This window comes from Puma concolor, chromosome A1 (genome assembly GCF_028749965.1).
Source record: "Puma concolor isolate L17-30 chromosome A1, mPumCon1.1.hap2, whole genome shotgun sequence".
NCBI lineage: Eukaryota > Metazoa > Chordata > Mammalia > Carnivora > Felidae > Puma > Puma concolor.
In genome coordinates this window covers 68,619,271-68,642,402 of record NC_141667.1, presented here as the reverse complement: position 1 = coordinate 68,642,402, position 23,132 = coordinate 68,619,271, and the positions used below count along the sequence as shown (strand labels likewise).

General features: G+C 36.3%; 1 long non-coding RNA gene across 3 annotated transcripts in view; it reads right to left on the bottom strand.

The window, feature by feature from the left end:
* The window catches only part of LOC147584221 (uncharacterized), a 198,412-nt gene that overhangs the window by 96,711 nt on the left and 78,569 nt on the right, over positions 1–23,132 (bottom strand). For all 3 annotated transcript variants that reach the window (XR_015243034.1, XR_015243006.1, XR_015243030.1), the window contains one exon: positions 19,971–20,058. This is a non-coding gene — a long non-coding RNA (uncharacterized LOC147584221). The remainder of the gene's footprint in view (positions 1–19,970; positions 20,059–23,132) is intronic.

Here is a 23,132-nt window from a genome sequence, read left to right as displayed (position 1 = left end):
ATTGCCTCTGTAGCACATCATGACAGATTTGGTGGCTTACAACAGCGAAAATTTATTCCTCTATGTCCTGGAAGTCAGAAATCCAAATTGAGTCTTTAAGAGGTTAACATTAAAGTGTCAGCAGGTCAGTTCCCTCTGGAAGCTCCAAGGAAGAATTTGTGCCTTGGTCTTCCAGCTTCTAGAAACAGAAGCATTTCTTGGTTCCAGGCTATATTACTCCAATCTCTGCTCCTGTATTTTCATTGCCTTCTCTCCTATTAGGACCTTTGTGATGCCATCAGGCCCATCCAGATAATCCAGCATAATCCCCTATCTCAAGATCCTTAGTTTAACCTCATCTGCAAAGTCCTTTTTGCCACATAAGGTAACATATTCATAGGTTTCAGGGATTGGGACAGAGGGATCTTTTGGGGTAGGGCATTATTCACCCTGCTACACTGGCTTTGAAGTTGAAATGAGTGACATGGTAAGGAATGTGGGTGGCCTGTAGGAGCTAAAAGCAACCCCCAGGTGACAGTCAGCAAGGAAAAGAGGACCTCAGTCCTACCACTGCAAGGACTTGGATTTTGCCAACAAGAATGCATTTGGAAACAGATCTTTTTCCAGAATGTCCAGATGAGAACTCATTCAAGCCAATAGCTTCATTTCAGCTGTGTGATATTTTGAGCAGAAAACCCAGGCATGCCATGCCAGACTTCTAACCTACAGAATGGTAAGCTACTATACAGGCATTGTTTTAAGCCACTAAATTTGCGGTCATTTGTTACACAGCAAAGAAGACTAATACAGTCTCAAAATATTTTAATCTCCAAGTGTTTTTAAAATATTTAAAATATTTAAAATTAGTTGCAGTATTCACAATGCTATGCACTAAAAGGTATTGAACACCATCTTTTAAATCATTAAAAACCTGAGCAGCATGGATATGTGCAGGTATCAATATCACCTAGCTATTTGTGTTCTTTATTAACATCAGCATAATTACTTTAGTCAGCACATACTCTAGTGACATATAAAGGAAAGCCTTTGAAACCATAAGACTCAGTTACATACTAGTTAGGAGCAGGAGACACAGGAAGGACTTGGGAGAAGATAACACCATGCAACATCTACTCTTTCATTTCAATGAAATTTAAACCCAACCACAGGAGAACATTGAGAACTGAAATCCATCTCCATAATCTTGATCAGAGTACAGTTTTTGTTTTTTTTTTTTTTTTTTGCAAGAGAAAATATAAATCCCTTAAATAGATAGGGAAAATACCAAATCTATTAAAATAAATAAAACAAGCCTATATAGATATAAAAATCTCATCTATAGAACCAGGGTACTACCACAATTTATACCAAAGACTCCAACATATCTACCTTCCATATACAATGAAATTTGGACCCAAACACAGGAGAAATTTGAGAACTTAAACCCATCTCCATAATCTTCATCAGAGTGCTGTTTTTATTATTTTTTTAAGAGAAAAGATAACATCCCTTAAGTAGAAAGGAAAAATAACCAATGGCCAGATTGAACCATGGAGAAAAACAAAAAAAGCACCTGCTTGAGTCATATTTGCATATCCAAGTACAAACTATGATGCAGGGTTGAAGAAAGTAACATGCACTGTGCCATCTTTACTTTATGTGAAGCTAACTGGGATAATCCATTGTTATGATCTTTAATACAAACAGTTAGAAGGCAGTCCTCTTTTCTCATATACTACCCCCATTCCCCCCACCACACACACACACACACACACACACACACACACACACACACACACTCACACACACACACACACACACACACACACACAGCAAGACATATCTTAAGGCAGCTGATTAATCAGATCTGGAAAATGTTTAGAAACAACACCTATACCAGGCTACAGACTGCCCTCTATCCAAGTACACACATCTCTGTAACCCCCAACACACACACACACACACACACACACACACACACACACACACACACCCCACAGACATAAAAATCTTACCTTCCACGTAAGTGTTAAAGGATCAACTTAAACAATGCTTATGTAAACATGATGGGTTTCCCACCCACTCTCTGACAAATAGCAGATCAAGTACTGATCCTATACATTGATCCTATACATTTATGATCCTATCCCCAATCATCAGGCATCAAGAAGGCCTATTCACAGAGACTGAGACCTATCTTCCCCAAGGCCTTCTACCTAGATTATCAGTGATGTAGAGGGGTTTGCACATAAAATTAACAGCAAGCTCACCCAGAATCCTAACTCCATAAGGTTCAAGGTAGAGCCTCTCTTGTCAAGAGCAAACCCCAGACTGTGTCCCCAGTCAGGGAAATGCCTCCTGTAGCTTTCTAACACTATAATATAGGGTCAGGTTGGAGTCCACCCACTGAGTCATTTCTTATTGTCTCCATCAATAGGAACCAAGAAGGAGCCTTAAGCATTTGGGCATTCCTGCCAAAAACACAGCTTTCCTACTAATTTCTATGTTGAATCAGTCACGATGAATCTCATTATGGCCTCTAGCCTTTTTATGTTCATCTCCATAGCCCCAGATATCTAGGTCCACCCTTATCTCCTAATTTGTAATCCCCATAAGGCTCTGATAGTTCCTCATCTAACCCCTTCTCCCACCCCTCCTGAAATCCTTTCACTAGACATTTGAAACTCCATTATTAGCACAATCCCAAACATCCTAGCCCCTTCTCTGATTCTCTCCCTATTTTCTTACTCTAAAGGAAACCTGAAGACACTGGTCCTGCACAACCCTCTCAAACACAGGCTGGTTTTCTCACAGTCTTCATATCACTGAGTATGGGAATGAGGTGGATATCCTCTCTGTTGCTCATTACCTTTTCATTCCCATCTACCTACACACCTCCAGCTTTATATTTCATGGCATCAGATGATATTATCTCCCGTTCTTCAATATTATTCTATAACTTCTATATCCGCATACCTTCCTCCAGGTTACTCCCCCTCATTTTTCAAACAATTTCACTTCTGGCTCACTGTCCTCCTCTCCATGACTACTCCTTTCTTAATTTTTGAAGACTGCAAGATACATGTAGATGATCCTTCAATTTTCCTAGCTTCCCAGTTCCCTTAACTCCTCTCCTCCAGTGATCTTCCACATTACTTTAGCCACCTACTCCCATGTCACATCGTAGACTTGGTCATTTTAACCTTAATCTCTCCATAGTCATAATTTCATATGTTCTACTATTGGATAACCACCTCCTTTGGTTCTTGTCACTCCTTCTAGCACCCAAACTCCAATGATCTTTTGGCTCCACTGGGATTCCAGATCATTAGTCTTACCAACATTCTGCTGTCCCTCACCTTCTTGATATTTCTTTCCCTTCCTTAACCAGCTTTACTCTCACAATCAGTCATTATAATCCTCCTGCTATACATCCTTAAATCCCTTGTCCTTCTTCTCCATCATTATAGATCGTTGGCAAATTTCTAACCCTGATGAAATTCAAACTTTTCAACCTCCACATGCCTGCACCTTCGTAGCTGGATGTGGCTAAACACACACACACACACACACACACACACACACACACACACACACAACCACTTTGACTGGTCTCACTTTGAATTGATGGACACAAACCTCAAATAATCTCCTAATGCTCTCTGGCTATTATAATATACATCCTTAGCCTATTCATTTTCTACTCTTTTAGAAAATTATTTTACTTTTTCTAAAACTTCCATCATCTCCTCCTGCATCCTCATTCTGGATCATGATTTTGCTTCCAACTTCACTATGAAAATTGAAGCAATCAAAAGGCAACATTTAGAGATGTCTCCTATCTAACCAACTGACAGCCTTGCGTATGTCACCTTTTACCATGGCAGCTTCCTGATTTTTGCAGAGGAAGTAGCTCCCATAGTACATCAGCTCATAGCAGGTTCTGAGAATCATTCTTGGTGTCCCAGTCTAGAACCTGTTCCTTCTGCCCTTCAAGTGATGCTGTAAATATAAACTTCCTAGCTGTAAATTCCTAGTGCTTAAAATAGCCAAAGTAGCTTTCTTTATCTGCAACTTAACTGACTGATACATTAGTCAAAAATTAATAGGAGACAAAATGCAATTGATAGTATTTTTAAAGTGGAATGAAAGGAACGTACCCAACAGATGACATATGAAGAAAATATTTTGAAATGGAGATACTCCAGGAAATAGAAGAAAATTTTAGACCAAATATCTTAAATAGGTAATCAGATCAAAGAGAAGAGATGCAAGAGAACAAAGATGAGATGCTCTTTCAAGTGAAGAAGATGCAAAAAGGAGCTGGCAAAGCTAAGGGGGAAGCATATCATTACAGAAATAAAAACCAAACTGGAAACAGCAAACAATGAGCCAACACTGGTGAAAACACAGTTGTAATATGGAGAGGAAGCTCAAGAAAATAACAGAGAAATGAAGATAATAAATTTGAAAGGCAGTCAATACATAAAGAAGAGAACAAAGTGCAAACATTACTCCTCAGTAAAATTCTTTCTCTAAAAGAACTTATATGTTAATGTTAAAAGGTTATCTGTGCTTCATGAAAAAAAACAAAGAATCATAATCTTTACTACTAATATTATTGTATTTCAAACACAAAGACTCTTATAAGTACTTGAGGAGAAGAATCAAATCTCCTATAAGTGTTTTTAAAAATAGAACAATCTCAGACTCCACTTCAGCAACACTAGAGGCCAAAAACATTTAAAACTACACCTACAGAGGGATGAAGGGAAAAGAATGGCATCAAAAAACTACATATCCAGCCAGGCTGTCATTCACAGAGTAGGAGGAAATGTCCGATTTTGCGATATCTCAGAAATAAATGCACTAAAAGCTCTTCTTGACAACAAAATATACATGAATTCCTAATAGAACCAACTGAAAGATGATTCAAAACAAAAAAATTCACAAGGGAAGAAAACCCACCACGTAACAACTGTTGGTATACACCGACTCAAAATAATATAAATAATATAAGTAAAATAAGAGTAATAGTATTATAATTCTTAAAAGAAAGGCTATATAAATGTTAACTATGATAACATAATAAGTGATCAATGCAAAAATTCCAAAATGGCCCAAGAGAAACAAAGGAAAATATTAAAGAATATTCACAATATAAAACCCCAATATTGCTAAGTATAAAATAATAAAAAACAAATTAATCAATCAGATAAAATCAAACCACAAAATAAAACTAAAGAAAGGGGAATGAAATAGTAAATAACAGGTACAAGATTAATGAATTAGAAAGTGGAAATACAATAGATTGATAAATCATCCTAGATGTAATTCCTAAAATAATAAATTAAATAAATTGATACCTAAATATTTTAAAATAATACAAACCAACATCCACAAATTAAAGAATGAGAGAAAAACACAACTATACCATAAATTAAGAGAATTATAGGGAAAGATTTGCACAATTTTAAGCTAATACATTTTTAAACTGGGACAAAATGGATAGTGAAATTATTTGGATAATTTCAATCCAAATTAAAAATTTATTACAAAATCATGAAGATGAGTCCAAGAAAAGATTGACAGATTATTTAATATAGTTTATGATTACTGGTTATTTTAATTTTATAAAGATTCTTCCCTAAACATCACTAAACCCCAACAATTTCAAAATAAATTGTTTCAAATCCCCAAGGAATAAAATTCCCATGCTATTTAAACTGTACTGGAGGACATAAAAAAAAAAAAGAGAGAGAAGTATTTCTCAGACTATTTATAACATTAGCATATCACAGCTATCATAATCACATAAAGGCAGCTTTTAAAAAGAAAATATGGGCTAATTTCACTTTTCTGGTTTTAGTCATTCCAGGAAGGCAAAGATGGATCAAAATTAAGAGTTCTATTAATAATGGTCACCATATAGTAACCTAAATAGATAGCAAAAATACATTTGATAAAATTTAATCTTTTATAAGAATTGGCTTTAAAAATCATTGATTTTTGGTTTCAAAAATGTCAGTAAAATAGGGGCGCCTGAGTGGCTCAGTCAGTTGACCATCTGACCCTTGGTTTCAGCTCAGGTCATGATCTCATGGTTTGTAACTTCAAGCCCCACATCAGGATCTGTGCTGACACTGTGGTACCTGCTTAGGATTCTGTCTCCCCATCTCTCTCTGCCCCCCACAACATTGTCTCTCAAAATATATTAATAAATTTAAATATGTGTGTATATATATAGATAGATATAGTGGTTATAGTCAGGAAAAAAGGTAAATAAATAATTTCTAAAAATGTCAATAAAATAAACTTTTATAGCTACTTAACATAATAGCATATATAATCCAAAAGCCAGTGTCTTGCTTAATGCTGAAACACTGAAACATATGATTAAAGAAGGAACAAGGTGAGAAGATGCCTAATAGTACCATGATAGATTCACTTTGCACTGGTAGAACTCTGAAAACAGTGTATCAGAATAAGATTTAGAAATAAAATATAAATAAATAAATAAATAAATAAATAAATAAATATGGAAGGCAATGTCGTTACTGTTTACAGACTATATGATTATCTTTCTGGAAAACCCAAAGTAAGCAACTGAAAAAGTACCAGCAGAAAATAAAGTATTCAGCATTAGCTGGATCCAAAATTAATATACAAAAATCAATAATTTCCTATTTTCTTATATAACATGATGGAAACATATATTTATAATTGAATCAAAAACTACAAAATATTCTGGAAAAACTTAACCAAAGAGTCATATTACCCCAAAGAAAAGAGCACAAAATCCACTAAGAGACATAAAAGAATACCTGAAAAACTATTTTAATTCTATTTTTGGATAGAAAGACTCAATAGTTTTAAGGTGTTGTTTTTCATCAAATTAATGTATCAAATCAGTGTTATAAAAATTGGTATCTCCACTGTACTTTTAAAGCTGGATCCATAATTTGAACAAAGGAAACTAGAAGGTCTCTTAAATATTCAAATATATTAAATCTACAGTAATAAAAACAACCAGGATCAGCACAGAAATAGACAGCCAAAATTAATACAACAAACTGTATGGAAATGTATTATTTGATAAGGATGGTATTCCAATTCAGTGGAGGGGAAAATGGACTATTGAAATAAGCAGGTTGTATAATGAGCTAGCCATTTGGAAAAGGATAGCAATTTGGAAAATAATTAAATTGAATCCATGCTTTATATCTTGTTACAAAATAAATTCCAGAAGGATGAAAAACTTACATACAAAGCAAAAACGTAAATTCACAAAGAAGTTTAAAAAAAACAATAGTAAATAGTTGCTATAATCTTAGAATACAAAAAGGATTCTAAGCATTGCATTAAACCTAGAAGCAATAAAATAAATTGTGAATATATATGTTCATGTGAAAATTTGAAAGTTCTGCAAGGCAAAATGTACTATAAACAAAATGAAGAAACAGAGGTAATCAAGGGAAAGTATAGACAATACACAGAAAAGACAAAAGCATAATATCCCTAAATATATAGGTAACATATTATATATACAGCATATTAATATATATATATATTAAAATCAGTGTTTAATAAAGCAAATAACCCAATAGAAAAAAAATGTACATGAACAGACAAGTCATAGAAGACATACCATGGACGTATAAACATATATAAAAAAAAGTTAAACCTAATAATTAAATAAATTTAAATGAAAACAGGATTAACAAAGGTTAACAAAGACTTATGGTTGATACTAGCCAGTATTGATAAGTAACTGGGGATATGTAGGTTAATACAACTTTATTTGGCAAAGCAATTGATAACATGTTGATGGGCAAAATATGTTATTGGCAATCTACTAAAATTATAAAAGTTCAGAATCTTTGATACAGCAATACCACCTGCACTAATTTGGAGTACAAAAACAGAAGGAATAGTAGTGGAAGAATGAGAACAAGGGTATGAGAAAGAGGAATAAAAAGAAAAGGAAAGGGAGAAGGAAGATGAAGAGTACGGGGAAGAGGAAGAAGAGACGGAGGAGAGAAAGCCAAAGGAGAAAGAGGAGAAGGGGGAGGAGGAGGACGAGGGGAAGAATCCCACAAAAATTAAAAAATAAACTCTGGAAGAATATACACAAACTGTTAGTTACTTCTGAAGGGTGGGGCTATAGGGGAATTTTACCTTATTGTTAAATATTTGTGAGCATTTAATTTTTTAATAACAACATATTACTTTTGAAATAATAAAATATTTCAAAGTAAAATGAAAAGGCAAGCAAGCTTAGAAAGAGCACTTCTCCCAGTTGGTTTCTTAGCCACTCTTTTCCCTGCCAAGTACATATCTAGAGAGACTCCATAGATACAACTTTTGATTTCCATCCCAGTTGTGACCATTCCATCCCCTCTGTTCATACACTGCAAAAATAGAGGAGAATGGAATGGTCTCCATCAAAGCTTTACTCATTAACACCCAGCACTGACACAATCTATCTCCCCGCGGTACTCAGATTGTTGATTTTAAGAGCCATTAGGCAAGACACATTGGAAAGCTAGCACTGAGTTACATAAACAATGATCTGAACGGAATGAAAATGTGCTTTGCCAGGTCAGCAATCTAAGAATTCTGTTGGGGAAGAAACAGAAAGTTGTTTATACCAAGATAGTTTGTGATGTATCCAATAAAACTAAAAATCAAAGAACTTACTTGGACAAGCTTGCTCTTATTAATATTTTGGAAATGTCTTATCAGCTAAGGGCCTCCTAGAAGTTGTTATCTTTGCTGGGCAGAGTGAAGAGGAGGGTTTTCACCTTTTGAACTAAAATTTTTTAATCTTTCCTAGCACTGGTTCAAAAAATTCAGTTTATTATTGACTTCTACATAACAAACAATATATTAAATGGATTTATACATATCCATTTGTATGCTTCTCCATGTTTAAATTTTCAGTGCAGGCAATGATAAAATGAAGAAAGGATCTTGGGAAAATATAGTTTAGTAACCAACTCTCCCAATCAATTCATAAATTATTTTAGTTTGTTTTGTTTTAAGTTTATTTATTTTGAGACAGAGAGAGAGAGCACAGTGGAGGAGGAGCAGGAAGAGAGGGAGAGAGAGAATCTCAAGTAGGCTCTGCACTCTCAGTGCAGAGCCAGATGTGGGGCTTGATCCCAGGAACCGTGAGATCATGACCTGAGCCAAGATTCAAGGGTCGGATGCTTAACTGACTGAGCTACGCAGATGCCCCTAAATTATTTTATTTTTTTTTAATTTTTTTTTAACATTTATTTATTTTTGAGACAGAGAGAGACAGAGCATGAACGGGGGAGGGGCAGAGAGAGAGGGAGACACAGAACCGGAAACAGGCTCCAGGCTCTGAGCCATCAGCCCAGAGCCCGACGCGGGGCTCGAACTCACGGACCGTGAGATCGTGACCTGAGCTGAAGTCGGACGCTCAACCAACTGAGCCACCCAGGTGTCCCTAAATTACTTTAATTAAGACAGAGAGTCAAACTTCCCTGAGGATCTTTTTCTTCCCGCTATTATTATTAACTCTATTAGCATTAGATCTATTATCATGTCTATTAGCATAGATGTGACTAACAGAAATTGAAGTCAATACCAACCCATCTTCTGTAACTTGGAAATCGTTTAGGGACGTGTCTATTGGATGGACACATGCATACCCTGGATGCCCCTGGGTGTCCTCCATGAAGAAAAGCAACAGCTTGCTTCCCTTTACCTTTCTCATCTTCCAAATGTCATCTCTCATAGGTGCTAGGTAATTATACTTCAGAGTCACTTTAATTCAAACCTCATTTATGCTTTTAGAAGAAAGTATCTTTGTCTTTTGTAGTTTGCCTGTAGACTGAGCTACAAGTGAAGTATGTGATCATCTAAAAACACATACAAAATTTAAAATGAGGACTCCTCTATGAGCAAAACTACCACAGCTGAACTAGGAAAGAAAGAAATCCTGGTACCAGGTGTTCAAGGACTAAAATTAAGAGGCAGATCATGGCTGACTGTCAATGGAGAATGTACAAAAGAGAAATGAAGTTAATTCTTAAGATATCTTGATCTCATTCAGTTTAGGACAAAAAGGAATCTCATAAAGTGGTAGACACTATCAGGACTCACTAATATTCAGTTCTTCCTCCTGGACACAGAAGGCTGCACCTCCTGGCACACCTATGCCTGAGCAGGGCCTAAAAACTATCTATGGCCAATGTTATGGGCAAAATTGCTGTGCCCCTTCTAGGTTGGGATGTTTCTTCTAGGCTGAAATATTTAAGTACTGGCATGAGACTCTCCAGAGCTCTCCACCTGCTATGTTGATCATACAAACACATCATAAAATGGCAGTGTCAAGGGTGGTCGTGCAGACTTCATCCTGGGTCCCTGAACGACTACGAAGAGCAGAGATCTGCTGCTGTGACTCATTGGGTGTATTCTTGTTTTAAGCCACTGAGATGTCAGGGATTTGTTACAGCTTCACAATCCAACCTGTCTTGACTGATACATACACGTAATCAGTCATCACGGTAATAGATGAATGATCTTTTTTATTTCATCATTATGGCTGGCAAAGATGAGTTGGGGGCTTAGTATTATCATTTTAAATCTAGAATAAAGTCCATGATATAGTTGATTACACACAGATGTGAACATAAAAATAAATAGGTGGCTAAAAAGAATTCTATAGGTAATTTACATAGACTAATAGTGGATTTTTTTTCAGTTTGCCTTTTATTTCCAAACTCATTGGTTTATTTTTTAATGAGTAATATTGAAAGGAGAGAGAAGATTGGAATAAAAATCATCCTTATCTAAGGAGCAGCACAGACATAGGTAAGATGAGTGCTTTTTCTCTGTTTTAGTAGTAAGAAGGAGATATTCTTAAATCAGGATGACATGTGCATAAGCCACAAGATGTATCATACAACATCAGGATACACGTTTAGCCTGAGACAGTTCTATTCTAATGAGACAAACAGTTAATGTACTGGATATTTTCTATTTGCTTAAGGCATATCCTTCTCTCTCCTTTCCACCTTACTCTTACCTAACAGGCCTTCAAGCAATTCAGCTTCTTGTTGGGTTCAGCCAATAGATATGTTCAGGTAGAAAATAAAGAGGAAAAATATCAAGGCAAGGGTATTATTGCTCTAATTCTCTTCTTGGAGAGTCACCTGAACCTGGCTTTATCCCTCAAAAGAAAGTCATTGGTTGTCTCAAGACAGTGTGCCCTATGCTCATCCTTCTGGCTTTCAGTAACCTCTTCCTCTCCCATCCCTTCCAGCTAGCAGTAACAGCTTCACTATTCCTAGCTCTGGGTTTCCTCACCACCCTTGTGGGTTCCCTATATACCACCCACAAATTTATAATTAGTCCCCATCAAATTTCCAGTGTATTTGTCATTTATTTCCTTTTGGCACCCTAAGTGATTCCGCTAGTTGCTTACTGTACCAAAAGATTAATGAGGATAAATAACTGTGCCTGAAATAAGCAGAAGCCATGCAGATGCAGTTAGCAATGAATTGCAGTGAGATTCCCTATATAATGGGAAATTACATAAATACTTAAACTACATATATATGCATATACATTTATGTATATGCATGCATATAACCATATACATATATATATGTAGACACGCATATTTACATATACTTGGTTGTTCACATAAAGTTGCCAAGCCAACTTTTCTGTATGTAGCAGAAACCTAGAGCAAAGAGTATACAGTGTGAATTCACTGTCCTGTGGGAAAGGAAGTAGGCCACACAGATCAAGCCACTCTGAACATAATGTTCTGCTGACAGGACCATTTTCCCAGCAGCTGGAAATATCACTGAGCTAATTCAGAAAAACTGCAGGGCTGAGAGCTGAAGCCATTTACAATGTACACATCAGGACTGGTCAGCAGTTAGAAGGGCCAGAATCTGGACCTGGCAAGATACAGTTGGACGTAGCTGCTCCTGCCAGATGTAGCCTTAAGAGATGGTGACAGGGCACTCCCAAGAGGGCTCTAGCAAACACTGAGAACTTTCCAGATCTGAATATTTGTATAATATTTTATTTCTTATCACCTTGCAACCTTCAACTCTATTGACTAACCTGTGGATTAGTGTATATAGGAAGATAAAAATATAATTTTAGAAGAACAAATCCCCTATAAACAAAGAATTATCAATTTCTAGCACACATTTGGGACAATGGCCAATATCTACCATGACTATTCCACTGTTCTTAAAATATATGTCACCCAAGACACAGAAAGAAGTGAACTATGGGGCTAAAAATTTCACACAAAGAGCAGCAATACAGATTTTTCTTATTTGTATCACATTATACTACAAATTAATATCCACACCTTCCAAGAAAACAAGGAATGAACTAAAAGTCCACAACTTGTCATAGTTTGATTTCTATGCATTTTTTTAGGTTTATTTATTTATTTTGAGAGAGAGAGAGACAGGATGAGGAGTGGAGGGGCAGAAAGAGAGAATCCCAAGCAGGCTCCACGCTGTATGTGCAGAGCCCAGTGCAGGGCTCAAACTCACGAACAGTGAGATCATGACCCGAGCCAAAATCAAGAGTCAGATGCTTAATCAACTGAGCCACCCGGGCACCCCTCTATGCATTTTTTTAAAACTTGTCAATTGACTCAAGGCCCCTTGCAGAGGCTGAACACCCACTGTTCATGTCAATTTTGTGGCAAATGGACTATACACAGAATTCTCCAGAAGCTGAACTACAGATAGGCCATTTTGTGCATTTACTCTTTTTTTTTAATATGAAATTTATTGTCAAATTGGTTTCCATACAACACCCAGTGCTCATCCCAATATGTGCCCTCCTCAATACCCATCACCCACTCACCCCTCCCTCCCACCCCCCCATAAACCCTCAGTTTGTTCTCAGCTTTTAGGAGTCTCTTATGTTTTGGCTCCCTCCCTCTGTAACCAGTTTTTCCCCTTCCTCTCCCCCATGGTCTTCTGTTAGGTTTCTCAGGATTCACATAGGAGTTAAAACATATGGAATCTGTCCTTCTCTGTATAACTTATTTCACTTAGCATAACACTCTCCAGTTCCAGCCACGTTGCTACAGAAGGCCATATTTAATTCCTTCTCATTGCCACGTAGTATTTCATGGTATATATAAACCACAATTTCTTTATCCATTCGTCAGTTGATGGGACATTTAGGCTCTTTCCATAATTTAGCTATTGTTGAAAGTGCTGCTACAAACACTGGGGTACAAGTGCCTGGATGCATCAGTACTCCTGTATCCCTTGGGTAAATTCCTAACAGTGCTACTGCTGGGTCATAGGATAGGTCTATTTTTAATTTTTTGAGGAACCTCCACACTGTTTTCCAGAGTGACTGCACCAGTTTGCATTCCCACCAACAGTGCAACAGGGTTCCCGTTTCTCCACATATTCTCCAGCATCTATAGTTGTGCATTTACTCTTAATCTTTAAATTTTATTGTCTCTCATAAAAAGGTGTTTTTATAAATTAACTTTATAAAGCTCTTGTGAAATTATCTTTAATTTTTTACTTATTTTTTTAGTATAGTTCTGATTTTAACTAGCAAGTTTCACCAAATAGCACACATGCATAGAAATCAAACATAACTAAATATGACTACTGTATGTTACCTCAGAGAGTCAGTGGTATAATTATACGTTTTTATATTTGTCCTGTTGTGTATAGGTTTTGAGGGTGGGAAGATGAAATAAGAGGTGATAGAAGAGAATAATTATTGGAATATATAAAATTAATTGATATGTTATAGAATTCCATGACAGATCAGACTCAATAAAGAAATGGTTGTTACTATATATTGGGTTGGGAAATAACGTGTTAAACATTTTTGTAATTGAATCACAACATTTCATTTTAAAAAGAGAAGAATAACATCAAGTATTATTTATAAAAGAATCTAATTTGTTATTTCACTGGGGCTCTATCTTCATGTTTGTATATTAAAATACTTTCCTGAAGAATCTCCTTGAATCTCTACATAAAATAACAATCAACTAGATGGGAAAACAAAACAACTTTTGCATCAGAACCAGTTGACAAAATAGCCCCACAAATCCACAGATAGAAGCAGGTAACAATAAATCAACAGCATCCACAAGATCTACATGGCATCAGGGCCTGTGTGAGAAAACACACAGGGATGTCTGATGGGTCTGAAAATGAAAGAGCACAATAGTGCACAGGTATTCCTGGAAAGTAAGACCAGCTGATCTGACAACAGCAGCAGAAACTGGAAAGCAATTTGCCCAGTCCAATAGTGGATGATCACAAGGGGCCCAGTTTCTAAAGACTGAAAAGGACTGAAGCAGTCTGGGCCACATGAGTTGTCAAAAACAAACAACCAGAATTCCCTTTCAAGAGAGAGCCCTACATTTGGCAGAAACTTCATAGAGTGAAATAAAAAATCAGCAAGAATTTGAACAATGGAGACAAATGAAAGAGAGGATCCAGATAAGTTAGAGAAGGGAAAAAGAACCGGGAAATCTCAAAAAAAGTAAGTGATCTGTGTTTTAACACTTAAAAAAAAAAAAAAAAAAAACACAGAACTGGGAGCACCAAGAAATTAAGAAACCTACCTTGAGCCACATCTTTGGAAAGTTTAGGAAAATCAGTTTCACACAAATATGAGCAAAAGGAAAATATCTAAGTCAATCCCAAAACAAAATACAGAAGAAAAAGGGAGCGAAAAACAGAATAGTATCCTCTAGACAATGAAAACATACCAGGAAGATATGGACCACAAAACAGGTCCAAACACAACCTCCTAAATGAAATTGAACTAGAAGTTAATAAAATTATATGAGATTTAAAAGAACAACATAATTCAGAATTCTAAAACTCAAAAAGAGGGTAAAAGATCTAAGGAAAAGATGAAAAATTTAAAAAGTCATTTTAGAAAAGAAGACTAAGCCAGAGGAGACGTAAGAGCAAATAAACACAATACAAAATACCTTAAGGATAATAAGTTACAGGAGAAAAGAAATAAAGGAAGTTATAAAGTAACAAATACTGAAGATAAGCAAAAAAGAGCCAACATATAGATAATCAGATTGCTTGAATATTAAAACCAAACAAGTAAACACAACAAATACAAAAGCATATATTTCATAAAAACTTTCCTGAACTAGAAGTAAAAAGATTAAAAGTATACAATTTACATGAGAATAATGACCCAGAATGACCACCTGCAAGACACATTCTTATAAAACTACTAGACTTTAGAGGGGAAAAAATGACTTGAGTATCTAAGCAAAAAGAATATAACTTTTTAAGGGAAAAAGTTAAATTACAATCAAATTCTCAACAGCAACCTTTGCACCAGAAGGAAAAAAAAAGTATGCATGTTATTCAAGGAAAGAAAGTGCAAGCCTAGGTATTTTATCTAGTAAAACTGACTTTCAAGTATAAAATTCACACACAAGATGTTATCAACATGCAAGAATGCAGAGAACATTATTTCCATGACCCTATCCTGCAGAACAATTGTATATAATCTAAAAATCTAGAAAGACATCTATATAAAGATTGTGGGTGGGCATTAAATATATACTTGCTTGTAGGATTATGACTAAATAAGAATTAAGGAGGAGAAATTAAAGTATGCCATGGCTATGTGATCTGACAACGTAGATATAACAAAACCACTTTTTTTAATGGGGGAAGATTGGGGAGAACATTTGCTGAAACAGAAATCATATTGGAGGTAGTGGTAGTATTAGTGTCATCATTCTGAAATTAATGTGTATAGAAGATGTTCTAATTTTATCATCATCTGTGCCTATGAGAATCAGTTCTTAAGAACTCAGTGTGGAAGGCAGGAGATTCAGATGTATTCTATAAGATGTCAAATAAAAGTCATCAAGTCTTGAATTTGAATTGAAAATATCAGAATGAATTCTGTCCCCTGAAAAGTCCTGGAAACAATGACCAACTAATAGCAATGAGTGACCCTGGTCCCAGATTGTGATCCTGAAATAACACCTCCTACTAAAAGAAATTAGAGGTACATGGAGAAACAGTGATTCTATCTCCAGGTAGGGAATGTACTAGATAGTTGGTCCTGGAATAGCTTGCCATACTGGAGTAGGTTGAATAATGGCTCCCCAAAATATCTAGTATTTTTTACTAGTTTTTAATTTATTTTTTAAATTTTTTTTAAGAATTTTTTTATTTTAGAGAGAGAGAGAGAACAAGCTGGGGAGAGGGGCAGAGGGAGAGAAAGAGAAAATCTTAAGCAGGCTCCATGCTCAGTGTAGAGCCCAATGTAGGGCTCGATCCCATGACCCTGGGATCATGACCTGAGCCAAAATCAAGAGTCAGACACAACCAACTGAGCTGCGCAGATGCCCCATTTTAAGTTTTTAATTTTAATTCCAATACAGTTAACATAAAGTACTATATTACCTTCAGGTGTACAATATAGTATTACTTAGTACGTATCATGATAAGTATGCTTCACAGAACTAGAAAAAATAATCCTAAAATTTGTATGGAACCACAAAAGACCCTGAATAGCCAAAACAATCTTGAAAAAGGAAAACAAAGCTGGAGGTATCCCAATTCCGGATTTCAAGTTATACTACAAAACTGTAATCAAAACAGTATGGTACTAGCATAAAAATAGACACATTGATCAATGGAATAGGATAGAAACCCCTGAAACAAACTCATGACAAAAGAACATGCAATGGGAAAAAGACAGTCTCTTCAACGAATGGTGTTGGGAAACTGGACAGCGACATGTAGAAGGCATGTTTCTTACACTAAACACAAAAATAAACTCAAAACAGATCAAAGACCTAAATGTGAGACCTGAAACCATAAAAATCCTAGAAGTCGGGGTGCCTGGGTGGCTCAGTCAGTAAGTATCTGACTTCGGCTCAGGTCATGATCTCGCAGTTGATGTGTTTGAGCCCCACGTCGGGCTCTGTGCTGACAGCTCAGAGCCTAGAGCCTGCTTCAGATTCTGTGTCTCCTTCTCTCTGCTCCTTTCCCACTTACCCCCTGTCTCTCTCAGGAGTAAATAAAATTAAAAAAAAAATTTTTTTTAATCCTAGAAGTAATTTCTCTGATGCTGTCTGAAGCAACATTTTTCTAGATATGTCTCCTGAAGCAAGGGAAATAAAAACAAAAATAAACTATTGGGACGACATCAAAATAAAAAGCTTTTCTACAGCAAAGGAAACAGTCAACAAAAAGACAACCTATTGAATGGGAGAAGATATTTGCAAATGACATATCTAATAAAGGGTTAGTATCCAAAATATATGAAAAAACATATACAACTCAACACCCAAAAAATAAATAATCCAAGGGAAAAATGGGCAGAAGGCATGAGCAGACATTTCTCCAAAGAAGACTTCCAGATGGCCAAGAGACCCATGACAAGATTCTCAACATCACTCATCATCAGAGATATGCAAATCAAAACCACAATGAGATATCATGTCATACCTGTCAGAATGGCTAAAATCAAAAACACAAGAAACAAGTGTTGGCAAGGATAAAGAGAAAAAGGAACCCACTTGCATTGTTGGTGGGAATGCAAAGTGGTGCAGTCACTGTGGAAAACAGTATGGAAGTTCCTCAAAAAGTTAAAAACAAAATACCTAGTCTTAATCCCTGGGACCCGTGAATGTTACCTCATGTAGCAAAAGGGACTTTACAGGTGGGATTAAGTTAAAATGTTTGAGATGGGGAGATTATCCTGGTTTATCTATGAGGGCCTTTTAAGAGGGAAATTGGATGCAGAAGAGAAAAGGCAAGGTGCAAACTGAAGCAAGATGAAATGCTGCTGGTTTTGAAGATGGCAGAAGGGGACATAAGCCATGGAATACAAGAATTCCTCTAGAAGCTGGAAAAGGCCAGAAACGTGGTTTTCCAAAAGAGCTACTGGAAGGAGAATTGCCCTGCTGACACCTTGATTTTGGTCCAGGAAAAAAATTTCAGACCTCTGACCTATGGGGTTATAAAAAAACAATCGTGTGTTGTTTTAAACCATCAAGTTTGTAGTAATTGTTATAGCAGCCTTGGAAAATTAATGCCCATACCAAATAACAAGGATGTGATCTAAGACTAGGGTCATATCAAAGGATACCAAAGACAGTTTGTAGAGGCTCTCACCAGCCACAATTAGGAAAATTTGAACTTCATAAGGAGAATAATTACAATAGATTGAAACCCATCAAAAATATTTAAATTCATTAGCTCATAATAATATTAAAAATTAATTGGATACCTTTGGAAGATGCTAGAGGGTAAAATCTTTATCTGGAAAAATGTTAAATAAATGGAAAGAATCAAATATTAAGGACCTCTTCACTGTGCAACGTACATCACTAGATAACCAAATAGTAAATGAAGAGAAGCAGTATTTATAACAGTATTTCAACAGTATTTATTATGGAAAGTAAATAATAACATTGAATATTATCATTTGGCAACCTCCAATTTATTAATGGATCTAGGCATAAGGACCAGTGGCTATTACCATCAGAAAAAAGAGACATCCAAATATTACAAGCCTCCTAGTGACAGAATTCAGCCCCTATCAAGCGGATTAAACCAGATTTCTGACCAGTTCCAGATTTCTAAGCTCTGGATCCAACTGTCAATTTGCAGGAAACACATAGATAGAAAAATGTGTTTAAATGCACCATGAGTGTGCAATCAGCAGCATCCAGACTGTGGGAAACTCTACAAGTCAAACAATTCTGGTCTTTCCACAAATGAAGTTGTAAGAAAACAGAAAAAACTGAAGATGGAATTTGTGGATTAAAAAATTTGAATGGCACATCCAATTTCTTAAAAAGTGGGCATGACTAAATTATAATGTCTGGAAAAATGTACAGTAGTGATACACTTTAAAAAAATTTTTTTAACACTTATTTATTTTTTGAAAGACAGAAAAAGACATAACATGAACGGAAGAGGGGCAGAGAAAAGAGAGAGTCACAGATTCCAAAGCAGGCTCCAGGCTCCAAGCTGTCAGCACAGAGCCCAATGCAGGGCTTGAACTCACGAACCGCAGGATCATGACCTGAGCCGAAGTTGGACATTCAACCAACTGAGCCACCCAAGCACCCCAGTGACACACTGTTCTTTAAAATTCAACAAGGTGGTAATGTCAGTATAATGTCTTTTTTGTTGTTGTTGGAAAGAGGTGATTGTGACAGGGTCCAAGCATATGGGAGACACATGTTTCATTTCTTGACCTGGCATGATGGTTACAAAGGTGCCTATGCAATTCATGAATTGTATTTATTTTATGTGGTTTTCTCAGTTTTACTAGAAAATGATTTGAAAAGAAAAAAATACAAAAAGCTAGAATGAGCTACAAAGAAGCATCAGTTTTGTTATTTATAAGATTGCATTAGAAAAATGGTTGATTCTGTTGGGTCCAGGGGAAAAAATATACAAGATGAGCTCAGAATATCTTGTCATACTAAATAGCAAGACCATTTTGGCCACTCTTCCCTACCACCTCATCACTTTTGAGTAGCAAGTAATATGTTTGAAATTCAAAATAAACCACAAAGTGGAAGGAAATATTTCCAACATATATAATATGCAAAGAATTGATAGCAAGAGAATATTAAGAATTTCTAAAATTCATTAAGAAAAACACAGCCAGACCAATAGAAAAAAAGAAATGATAAATGAAAGAATTCAGTGAATTATCTATATAATTATATAGATAGCCAATAAATACATGGAAAGATGTTTAACTTTGCCAAGTATCAGAAGACTCCAAACTAAACACAAATTAGAACAAAAATTTAAAAGATTTTAAAATTTAATCCCCAAATTTAAAAGATTGATAATATTGAGTGTTGGCAGGACTGTGAGCAAATGGGTACTGTTAGATCCAGTAGTGGAGATGCAAATTACTGTAGCCTTTTTGGAGGGTCATAAGACAGTATCTTCTAAAATTTTAAAGGTACCTACCATTTGACCACTTCAAATGAAGTATCACTTCAAGGTGTCCATTCTTCAGCAATAGGCACAAGATGCATGTATAAAGATCACCGAAACACTGTTTGAAAAAGTGAACAATAGCAAATAACCTAAATATCCCTTAATAGCAAAATGATGAGCTATACAACTACTTTGTGAGTATAATACAATAGATAACAAGAATGAGGCAGATCTATTTACCTATGTGGATTCCCAAAATATGTTTTATGTGAGGAAAAAAGCAAAAATCAGAAAACATTTACAATATAAAACCCCCAAAAGAATCCTACATATTTTCACATACACATATATGTACACAGAGATAACATCTGGAAGGCTACACAGCAAACCCTCAACTTCGGACAGGAAATAGGAGATGGTAGTGAAGAAGGCTTTTTGCAAAAGGAGGAGGAGGGGAGTGGAGAGGAAGTGAAAGGGGGACGTGAAGGGGAGGCAGAGGGGGAGGAGGGGGAAAGGAGGAAGGGGAGGGGGAACAGATGTAGAGAGGACAAGATGGAGCCTGGCCTAGTTCCAGCTCAGATGCCCTTCATGTCCTCTGTGGCCCTGTACTCTACGTGAACATCCACAGCCACCAGCATCCTCACTGGCGGGACAGGTCTCTGCCCCCACCCCCCTCCCCTGACAGTATATCATGTATTTATCGTCACTAGGGTTACAGCTCCATGAAAGCCTGAATCAGTTGTGTGTTGGTGTATACCTGCTGTCTCAGCTCACATCTTGATTTCATTCTTGTGAGAGACAGAGCAGCAGTCCTGCTAAGCCATGCCTGGGCTGCTGACCCACAGAAACCCAGAGGAAATAGATGTGTGTTGATTTAAGCCATTAAGCTTGTGGTAATATTGTTTTGCAGCATAGAAAACAAATGTGCTACTTCATCCATTAAATGCTATTCGAAAGTCAAAAGAAAAAACGGTCTTCTTTTGCTTTTTGGTCTATACTTTTTATGTTGACTGGATTATGTATTTCTTGTATACTTAAAAGACAAACAAGAATTGCCACTTAAATGTTGCCCAATAAATTTCAGTTTCAGGGTTCCTGGCTGGTTCAATCAGTGGAGCACGCAACAACCCTTCATCTCAGGATCATGAGTTTGAGCCCCACATGTTGTGTAGAGTTTACTTGAAAAAAATTTTTTTAATAAACTTCAGTTTCTTTTCCTATACTTATTTGGATTTATTATTGTATTGCACTTATCATGGAGGTTTTTTCCTTTTGGCTTACACCTGGATGGGATTACATCGGGACCAAAACAAGAGACTGGTTTTTTTCTGAAATGTCTGCAATATGGCAATGCCACACCCTTAGGGCCCACGTTATTTACTGATCACAAACCAATAACAGCCTATTCCCGGTTCCTGGCACTCATTTCTTCCAGTGGAGAAATAATGAATAAGAAATATTTGTGCACATATATCATGAACACAACACATATTTCATAAGATGAAAACGGCTATTAAGATCATCTGGTTTGATACTTTTATTTTATACAAGAGAAAACTAAAGCCCAGAGACGCAAAATGACCTTCCCAAAATTATATATCCCAACATATTGTCATTATTTGTTTAAATGTTTAACTCCTTCCATGCAGGGAGTGTGACTTATTTGTCTTAAAATTTCAGCATGTAGCACAATGCCAAATACATGGTAATAACTCAATAAAGGTTTGAAGATACATCAACAAAAGTCTAACGAGGATAAGAGTTAGATATTTGTTCATCTAACAAATATTCATTGAACTAGAATAGTGAGCCAATCACTATTCTAGGCTTTGGCAAAACCCTATCAAACAAAAACTTCCAGTTTATTGGGGCTAGGGATGGGCAGATAAATCAGAAAGTAGTAAGTGTTACAGCAGGAATTTTGAAAGGGTGATGATGTCATGCACAGTGGATGAATGGCTACAGTAGGTTGCATGGTAAGGCAAGGCAAGGTAAGATTGTACAGTTCAGTGGGGGTTTTTGTTTAACCATTTATGATGCCTGGGAGAAAAATTATACCAGTCTACCTGTATAAGATATATAGGGTTTTTTCTGAAAATATGGGCCTTTTAAAAGAATTGCATTGTATCCCTACTGACTTATGTGTCCCTTCTACTCCAGAAATTTTTAAGTTTCTTATTTATCTCCTTAGGCATGGCTCCTCAAAAAAATTTTTAATTTAGTGATTTCTCTAGCCTCTGTAAAATAATTAATGATATTTAAACAAACTCTCAATTAATAACTAGCATTTATAAAGAATTTAAGATGTGTGCTTTTGTAACTCGAATAATCACTTTCTTATTTATGTCTTAATGTGTAAATTGTAATGTGTAGATAGGGTTTTTATTCCCTCTGAAAATAAATGGAACAAAACTGAGGTTGTTCTTTTTCATTTAAAAAAATTTTTTAGGGGCGCCTGGGTGGCTCAGTCGGTTAAGCGTCCGACTTCAGCTCAGGTCACGATCTCACGGTTTGTGAGTTCGAGCCCCGCGTTGGGCTCTGGGCTGACGGCTCAGAGCCTGGAGCCTGTTTCCGATTCTGTGTCTCCCTCTCTTTCTGCCCCTCCACCGTTCATGCTCTGTCTCTCTCTGTCCCAAAAATAAATAAACGTTAAAAAAAATTTTTTTTAATTTTTTTTAACTTTTTTAATGTTTATTTATATTTGAAAGAGAGAGACAGTGCGTGGGTGGGGGAGGGGCAGAGAGAGAGGGAGACACAGAATCCTAAGCAGGCTCCAGGCTCTGAGCTGTCAGCACAGAGCCCGACGCGGGGCTCGAACTCACGAACTGTGAGATCGTGACCTGAGCTGAAGTCGGACACTCAACTGACTGCACCACCCAGGCATCCCTCATTTTTTAAATTTTTAATTAAAATATAGTTGAAAAATAATATTATATTAGTATTAGGTATACAACATAATGATTTGACAATTATATACATTATGAAATGTTCACCGCAATAAGTATAGCTACCATGTGTCATCATACACAGTTATATTATTAACTGTATTCCCTATGCTGTACTTTTCATCCCTATGACTTATTTATTTCATAACTGGAACTTTGTACCTCTTAATCCCCTTCATCTATTTTGCCTATCCCCACCTTCCTGCCTTCTGGCAACCACTAGTGTGTTCTTTATGTTTACAGTCTG